Here is a 10,200-nt window from a genome sequence, read left to right as displayed (position 1 = left end):
GTCTATGCGTAGATTATATGCATGAGTAGAACACAAAGAGTTGTGGGTGGTGACCATCATACTGCTTACCACCAATGTCTTATTTTGATTCCGCAGTATTGTTGGATGAAGCGACCCGGACCAACCTTACATGACCACGTTCATGAGACCGGTTCCACCGACAGACATGCAACTAGTTTTGCATAAAGGTGGCTGGCGGGTGTCTGTTTCTCTGGTTTTTGTGTTGTAGGTATGTATGGTTCATGCTAGCAGCCCGTAGCAGCCACGTAAAAGTTGCAACGAACAAAGTAGAGGACGTCTAACTTGTTTTTGCAGGGCATGTTGTGATGTGATATGGTCAAGACATGATGTGATATAAAGATTGTTGTATGAGACGATCATGTTTTGTAGAAGTTATCGGCAACCGGCAGGAGCCATATGGTTGTCGCTTTGTAGTATAAAATACAAGCGCTATGTAATTGCTTTACTTTATCACTAATTGATAACGATAGTCGTAGAAGCAGTGGTTGACGAGACGACCACGACGCTACGATGGAGATCAAGGTGTCAAGCCGGTGACAATGGAGATCATGAGATTGTTTCGGTGATGGAGATCATGAGCACAAGATGATGATGGCCATATCATGTCACATATTTTGATTGCATGTGATGTTTATCTTTTATGCATCTTATTTTTCTTAGTACGGTGGTAGCATTATAGGATGATCCCTTACTAAATTTCAAGGTATAAGTGTTCTCCCCAAGTATGCACCGTTGCGAAAGTTCTTCATGCTGAGACACCACGTGATGATCGGGTGTGATAAGTTCTATGTTCAAATACAACGGGTGCAAGCCAGATTTGCACACGCGGAATACTCAGGTTAAACTTGACGAGCCTAGCATATGCAGATATGGCCTCGGAACACTAGAGACCGAAAGGTCGAACGTGAACCATTTAGTAGATATGATCAACATAGTGATGTTCACCATTGAAAACTACTCCATCTCACGTGATGATCGGACATGGTTTAGTTGATTTGGATCATGTATCATTTAGATGACCAGTGGGATGTCTATCTAAGTGGGAGTTCTTAACTAATATGATTAATTCAACTTAATTTATCGCGAACTTAGTCCTGATAGTTTTTTTGCATATCTATGTTGTAGATCAATGGCCCGTGCTACCATCCCTTTGAATTTTAATGCGTTCCTAGATAAAGCCAAGTTGAAAGATGATGGTAGCAACTACACGGACTGGGTCCGTAACTTGAGGATTATCCTCATTGCTGCACAGAAGAATTATGTCCTTAATGCACCACTAGGTGTACCACCTACCCCAACAACTGCAGACATTATGAATGCCTGGCAGTCGCATGTTGATGACTACTCGTTAGTTCAGTGTGCTATGCTTTACGGCTTAGAATCGGGACTTCAAAGACATTTTGAACATCATGGACCATATGAGATGTTCCAGGAGTTGAAGTTAATATTTTAAGCAAATGCCCGAGTTGAGAGATATAAAGTCTCCAACAAGTTCTATAGCTGCAAGATGGAGGAGAACAGTTTTGTTAGTGAGCACATACTCAGAATGTCTGGGTACCATAATCAATTGACTCAACTGGGAGTTAATCTTCTAGATGATTGTGTAATTGACAGAGTTCTTCAGTCACTGCCACCAAGCTACAAAGGCTTCGTGATGAACTACAGTATGCAAAGTATGGAAAAGACTATTCCCGAGCTCTTCACGATGCTAACGGCTGAGGAGGTAGAAATCAAGAAGGAGCATCAAGTGTTGATGGTTAACAAGACCACTAGTTTCAAGAAGAAGGGCAAGGGTAAAAAGAAGGGGGACTTCAAAAAGACTGACAAGCAAGTTGTCACTCCCGGGAAGAAACCTCAAAATGGACCCAAGATTGAAACTGAGTGCTTCTACTGCAAAGGGACTGGTCACTGGAAGCGGAACTGCCCCAAGTATTTGGTGGATAAGAAGTATGGCAAAGTGAGCAAAGGTATATTTGATATACATGTAATTGATGTGTACCTTACTAATTCTCATAGTAGTGCCTGGGTATTTGATACCGGTTCGGTTGCTCATATTTGTAACTCGAAGTAGGGACTACGGACTAAACGAAGATTTGCTAAGGATGAGGTGATGATGTGCGTCGGAAATGGTTCCAAGGTTGATGTGATCGCCGTCGGCACGCTAGCTCTACATCTACCTTCAGGATTAGTTTTAGACCTGAATAATTGTTATTTGGTGCCAGCGTTGAGCATGAACATTATATCTGGATTTTGTTTAGTGCGAGACGGTTATTCATTTAAATCAGAGAATAATGGTTGTTCTATTTAATGAGTAATATCTTTTATGGTCATGCACCCGTGAAGAGTGGTATATTTCTGTTGAATCTTGATCGTGATGATATACATATTTATAATATTGATGTCAAAAGATGCAAACTTGATAATGATAGTGCAAATTATTTGTGGCACTGCCATTTGGGTCATATCAGTGTAAAGCGCATGAAGAAACACCATGAAGATGGACTTTTGGAATCACTTGATTATGAATCATTTGATACTTGCGAACCGTGCCTTACGGGCAAGATGACTAAAACTTCGTTCTCCGGAACAATGGAATGATCTAGTGACTTATTGGAAATAATACGTACCGATGTATACGGTCCAATGAGTGTTGATGCTCGTGGCGGGTATCGTTATTTTCTGACCTTCACAGATGATTTGAGCAGATATGGGTATATCTACTTAATGAAACACAAGTCTGAAACATTTGAAAAGTTCAAAGAATTCCAGAGTGAAGTGGAGAATCATCATAACAAGAAAATAAAGTTTCTACATTCTGATCGCGGAGGAGAATATTTGAGTTACGAGTTTGGCCTTCATTTAAAACAATGTGGAATAGTTTCACAGCTCACGCCACCTGGAACACCACAGTGTAATGATGTGTCTGAATGTCATAACCGCACTTTATTGGATATGGTGCGATCTATGATGTCTCTTACCGATTTAGCACTATCGTTCTGGGGTTATGCATTAGAGACAGTTGCATTCACTTTAAACAGGGCACCGTCAAAGTCCGTTGAGACGACACCATATGAACTATGGTTTGGTAGCAAACCTAAGCTATCGTTTCTTAAAGTTTGGGGATGCGATGCTTATGTCAAAAGGCTTCAGCCTGGTAAGCTCAAACCCAAATCGGAGAAGTGCGTCTTCATTGGATACCCTAAGGAAACAATTTGGTACACCTTCTACCACAAGTCCGAAGGCAAGATTTCTGTTGCTAAGAGCGGAACCTTTCTAGAGAAGGAGTTTCTCTCGAAAGAAGTGACTGGGAGGAAAGTAGAACTTGATGAGGTAATTGTACCTACTCTCAATTTGGAAGGTAGCTCATCCAAGCAATCTGTTCCCGTGATGCCTACACCTACTGGAGAGGAAGATAATGATAAAGATCATGAAACTTCAGATCAAGTTGCTACAAAATCTCATAGGTCAAACAGAGCTCAATCCGCACTAGAGTGGTACGATAATCCCGTTCTGGAGGTCATGTTACTTCACCATGACAAACCTATGAACTATGAAGAAGTTATGATGAGCCTAGATTCCGATAAATGGCTTGAGGCCATGAAATCTAAGATAGGATCCATGTATGAGAACAAAGTGTAGACTTTGGTGGAGTTGCCCAATGATCGGCAAGCCATTGAGAATAAATGGATCTTTAAGAGGAAGAAGGACGTTAATGGTAGTGTTACTATCTACAAAGCTTGACTAGTCGCAAAAAGGTTTTTGACAAGTTCAAGGTGTTGACTACAATGAGATTTTCTCAACCATAGTGATGCTTAGGTCCGTCCGAATAATGTTAGCAATTGCCATATTTTATGAAATCTGGCAAATGGATGTCAAAATGCATTCCTTAATGGATTTATTAAAGAAGTGTTGTATATGATGCAACCAAAAGGTTTTGTCAATCCTAAAGGTGCTAACAAAGAGTGCGAGCTCTAGCGATCCATCTGTGGACTGGTGCAAGCATCTCGGAGTTGGAATATACGCTTTGATGAGTTGATCAAAGCATATAGTTTTATATAGACTTTCGGAGAAGCCTGTAATTACAAGAAACTGAGTGGGAGCACTACAACATTTCTGATAAGTATATATGGATGACATATTGTTGATCGGAAATGATGTAGAATTTTCTAGAAAGCATAAAGGAGTGTTTGAAAGGAGTTTTTCAAAGAAAGACCTCGGTGAAGCTACTTACATATTAGGCAGCAAGATCTATAGAGATAGATCAAAACGCTTGATAAGATTTTTCAATGAGTACATACCTTGACAAGTTTTTGAAAGAGTTCAAAATGGATCAGTCAAAGAAGGAGTTATTGCCTGTATTACAAGGTGTAAAGTTTAGTAAGACTCAAAACCCGAACACAGCAGAAAATAGAAAGAGAATGAAAGTCATTCCCTATGCCTCAGCCATAGGTTCTATAAAGTATGCTATACTGTGTACCAGACCTATTGTGTACCTTATCATGAGTTTGGCAAGGGGGTATGATAGTGATCCAGGAGCGGATCACTGGACAGCGGTTAAAGTTATCCTTAGTTACCTAAGAGGACTAAGGAAATATTTCTCGGTTATGGAGGTGATAAAGAGTTTGTCGTAAAGAGTTACGTCGATGCAAGCTTTTACACCGATCCACATGACTCTGAGTCTCAATCTAGATACAAATTGAAAGTGGGAGCAATTAGCTAGAGTAGCTCCATGCAGAGCATTGTAGACATAGATAATTTGTAAAATACATACGGCTCTGAATGTGTCAGACCCGTTGACTAAAATTCTCTCACAAGCAAAACATGATCACACATTAGTACTCTTTGGGTGTTAATCACATAGCGATGTGAACTAGATTATTGACTCTAGTAAACCCTTTGGGTGTTGGTCACATGGCGATGTGAACTATTGGTGTTAAATCACATGGCAATGTGAACTAGATTATTGACTCTAGTGCAAGTGGAAGACTGAAGGAAATATGCCCTAGAGGCAATAATAACATTGGTTATTTTATATTTCCTTATTCATGATAAAGGTTTATTATTCATGCTAGAATTGTATTAACCGGAAACTTGATACATGTGTGACACTACAAGAAATATGTCAACTTATGACCTTCTGTCAGTGACCCTCGCAGAATTGGTCATAAATTTATGACCATTTTAGACCAATTGGTCAAAAGCTGTTTGGGGGGCTCCAAACCCTAAACCATTGCGACCATTTTGGTCAGAAAGGTCGTAATTTCCTTACACGAAATGGTCATAAAGCAAATAGCGCTAGTCCGCTGCCTTATTTCTAGTTGTTAACGACCAATATAGATGGTCATAGCCTTGTAAATTGTGGTGGGTTGCTATGACTAGGCGCCACCTCATCAGTTTTGCCTATGTGTCATGTCCATGTGGCAGTTTTTGCCCTAGGTTGTGAAGCAACCTATATTTCTGTCATTCCCAAAATTTCCAAAAAAATCTCATAAATTCTTTGGGTCATATCTTCGTCAAATATGTAAAAACCTTCCTTGCCTAGTTCAAAAATAATTCAAAAATATTCATTTTCCTATTCTGTTCAGAACAACAATTTGTGAAGGAAGTACCACTTTGGCATGTCCAAATAGTATCCATTTTCTACAGTGCTTTTCTATGCCCAAATAACCATCCTCCACCAAATGCCAGCTCAATCCATTCATTATTTTGAGCCGAGCTTCAACATTCGTATTTATGTCCAGTGTGGTGGTTTGCAAAGCAAGTACCACCTAGGCTCCTCCTTTTGAGCTGAAAATTTGTGAAAACGGTCTTCTTAGTAACTGATCATCCTCAGCCAAAACTCACGCCCATTAGCCATGCACATTTCCCGTACCGCTAATCAAACACTTGGCTGCTAATTCATGTTTGAGCATCGATTGGTCTCCTCGTGAGAATCTTATGTTGTAATTTTCTTCCTAGCACCAACCTGGGGAGTGCCCAACCCACTAGACATGCCTAGGCCGCCCAGAACACATGGCAACGCCACGGTCACACGGTGACCACGCGGCGGGCATGCGAGTTTACGCGCTCTAGAGTTGGGGCCCTCGGCCACCGCCCAAACCTCGATGTATCGCCACCAAACCATGTATTTATGATTAAATAGGTCCTTATGTAACTAGAAATGATTTTTGGAAGAAATAAATAGCAAACTATGAGGCAGCTGCAGTTCAAATTTGACCCGCTTCCAACTGAATCGGCAGAAATTTGTCTTTTTCACGAGAGGTGGATCAAAAAAATTTACACCAGACCATTTTGTCAATTGTGCATTAAATATGTCCTAGTATTTTATAAAAATGATTTGGTCCAATTTTGCAACAATTATTTGGTAGTTCCTTCACAAAAAAACCTCCTTTCGGGCACTCGAAAAATGGAAAATGGTTTTTTCGTCCAACGAAAATGAAACCTTCCTTAGGCAACATTGTTTGCCATTCCAATATGCACCCTTGTGAATAATATGAGATCATTTGAACAAACTATGCCACGAATGTGGCCATAAGATTGATCATTTGGCTTGAAAGCCATGAAACTTCAGAGATGATAGCTCATTTCTGAGAACACTTTTTTAAAATAATTGCCGTATTACAAGTTTGTTATTTTTCTTGGGAACTTGGCCACATATAATGACACAATGTGAAGGTTTCCCAATTTTTGGATTTTTTTTGAATTTTTTATGCCCGTTTCAAAATGCGGTCAAAACGGCGGGCTTGACCGTTCCTAGCTAGTGGTTGAATCTTGGAAAACTTTTGGTGTTTCTCTAATTAAATAGATACTTATGTACCTAGAAATGATTTTTTTTTAAATAAATAGAAAACTATGAGGCAGCTGCAGTTCAAATTTGACACGCTTCCAACTGAATCGGCGGAAATTTGTCTTTTTCACGAGAGGTGGATCAAAAAATTTTACACCCAACCATTTTGTCAATTGTGCATTAAATATGGCCTAGTATTTTATAAAAATGATTTGGTCCAATTTTGCAACAATTATTTGGTAGTTCCTTCACAAAAAAACCTCCTTTCAGGCACTCGGAAAATGAAAAATGGTTTTTTCGTCCAAAGAAAATGAAAACTTCCTTAGGCAACATTGTTTGTCATTCCAATATGCACCCTTGTGCACAATATGAGATCATTTGAACAAACTATGCCACGAATGTGGCCATAAGATTGATCATTTGGCTTGAAAGTCATTGATCTCCATATGTGATAGCTCGTTTCTGAGAACACTTTTTTAAAATAATTGCCGTATTACAAGTTTGTTATTTTTCCTCGGAACTTGGCCACATATAATGACACAATGCGAAGGTTTCCCAATTTTTTGATTTTTTTTGAATTTTTTATGCCCGTTTCAAAATGCGGTCAAAACGGCGGGCTTGACCGTTCCTAGCTAGTTGTTGAATCTTGGAAAACTTTTGGTGTTTCTCTAATTAATTAGATACTTATGTACCTAGAAATGATTTTTTTAAAATAAATAGCAAACTATGAGGCAGCTGCAGTTCAAATTTGACCCGCTTCCAACTGAATCGGCGGAAATTTGTCTTTTTCACGAGAGGTGGATCAAAAATTTTTACACCCAACCATTTTGTCAATTGTGCATTAAATATGGCCTAGTATTTTATAAAAATGATTTGGTCCAATTTTGCAACAATTATTTGGTAGTTCCTTCACAAAAAAACCTCCTTTCAGGCACTCGGAAAATGAAAAATGGTTTTTTCGTCCAAAGAAAATGAAAACTTCCTTAGGCAACATTGTTTGTCATTCCAATATGCACCCTTGTGCACAATATGAGATCATTTGAGCAAACTATGCCACGAATGTGGCCATAAGATTGATCATTTGGCTTGAAAGCCATTGATCTCCATACGTGATAGCTCGTTTCTGAGAACACTTCTTAAAAATAATTACCGTATTACAAGTTTGTTATTTTTCCTGGGAACTTGGCCACATATAATGACACAATGCGAAGGTTTCCCAATTTTTTGATTTTTTTTAAATTTTTTATACCCATTTCAAAATGCGGTCAAAACAGCGGGAATGACCGTTCCTAGCTAGTGGTTGAATCTTGGAATTTTTTTGGTGTTTCTCTGATTAAATAGATACTTATGCACCTAGAAATGATTTTTGTAAAAAATAAATAGCAAACTATGAGGCAGCTGCAGTTCAAATTTGACCCGCTTCCAACTGAATCGGCGGAAATTTGCCTTTTTCACGAGAGGTGGATCAAAACTTTTTACACCCCAACCATTTTGTAAATTGTGCATTAAATATGGCCTAGTATTTTATAAAAATGATTTGGTCCAATTTTGCAACAATTATTTGGTAGTTCCTTCACAAAAAAACCTCCTTTCAGGCACTCGGAAAATGAAAAATGGTTTTTTTGTCCAAAGAAAATGAAAACTTCCTTAGGCAACATTGTTTGTCATTCCAATATGCACCCCTGTGCACAATATGAGATCATTTGAACAAACTATGCCACGAATGTGGCCATAAGATTGATCATTTGGCTTGAAAGCCATTGATCTCCATACGTGATAGCTCGTTTCTGAGAACACTTTTTAAAAATAATTGCCGTATTACAAGTTTGTTATTTTTCCTGGGAACTTGGCCACATATAATGACACAATGCGAAGGTTTCCCAATTTTTTGATTTTTTTTTTAAATTTTTTATACCCGTTTCAGAATGCGGTCAAAACAGCGGGAATGACCGTTCCTAGCTAGTGGTTGAATCTTGGAATTTTTTTGGTGTTTCTCTGATTAAATAGATACTTATGCACCTAGAAATGATTTGTGTAAAAAATAAATAGCAAACTATGAGGCAGCTGCAGTTCAAATTTGACCCGCTTCCAGCTGAATCGGCGGAAATTTGCCTTTTTCACGAGAGGTGGATCAAAACTTTTTACACCCCAACCATTTTGTCAATTGTGCATTAAATATGTCCTAGTATTTTAGAAAAATGATTTGGTCCCATTTTGCAACAATTATTTGGGAGGTCCTTCACAAAAAAACCTCCTTTTGGGCACTCAAAAAATGGAAAATGGTTTTTTCGTCCAAAGAAAATGAAAACTTCCTTAGGCAACATTGTTTGCCATTCCAATATGCACCCTTGTGCACAATATGATATCATTTGAACAAACTATGTCATGAATGTGGCCATGAGATTGATCATTTGGCTTGAAAGCCATGAATCTTCATATTTGATAGCTCGTTTTCGAGAACACTTTTTAAAAATAATTGCCGTATTAAAATTTTATTATTTTTCCTGGTAACTTGGTCACATATGATGACGCAATGCGAAGGTTTTCCAATTTTTTGTTTTTTTTTTGAATTTTCTTTGCCCATTTCAAAATGCGATCAAAACGGCGGGCTTGACCGTTCCTAGCTAGTGGTTGAATCTTGGAATTTTTTTTGTGTTTCTATGATTAAATAGATACTTATGTACCAAGAAATGATTTTTGGAAAAAAATAAAGAGCAAACTACGAGGTAGCTACAGTTCAAATTTGACCCGCTTCCAGCTAAATCGGTGGAAATTTGTCTTTTTCACGAGAGGTGGATCAAAACTTTTTACACCCAACCATTTGGTCAATTATGCATTAAATATGTCCTAGTATTTTAGAAAATTGATTAGGTACAATTTTGCAACAAATATTTGCTAGGTTCTTCATAAAAAAATCATTTTGGGCACTCGAAAAATAATTCTCTTACAGAAAACTTATTTCTAAGAACACTTTTTTATGATATTTACATTATTCAAAGTTTGTTATTCTTACTGAAAAGTAGGTCACACTTGGTGACACAATGCAAAGTTTTTTGATTTCTATTTGTTTTCATAAAATTTCTAGGCCGTCAAATAGCAGACTTGTTTTAACATCTTATTTTCAATCGATTATGACCAATTTAAATGGTCTTAAAATCATCAAAGGGGTACTGCGTTTTGATTGGTCCAAAACCATCTCACGCGGATCATGGATTAGCACCGTCGGATGCGCCCGGATCCAACGACAGCCCACACCCCCCCCCCTCGTTGCTCTCCCCCTCCCTCTCATCCTCATCCACCCACGAAAACCCTAGCTCACTTATCCCCATCGCCGCTGCCGCTCCCGCTCCCTTTTCCCCCGCTGCCGCCTGTCCCCTCCCATCGTACTCCTC

The sequence above is a fragment of the Triticum dicoccoides genome, chromosome 6B (assembly GCF_002162155.2).
Source record: "Triticum dicoccoides isolate Atlit2015 ecotype Zavitan chromosome 6B, WEW_v2.0, whole genome shotgun sequence".
Taxonomy (NCBI): Eukaryota; Viridiplantae; Streptophyta; class Magnoliopsida; order Poales; family Poaceae; genus Triticum; species Triticum dicoccoides.
Note: the sequence above shows the minus strand (reverse complement) of the source record.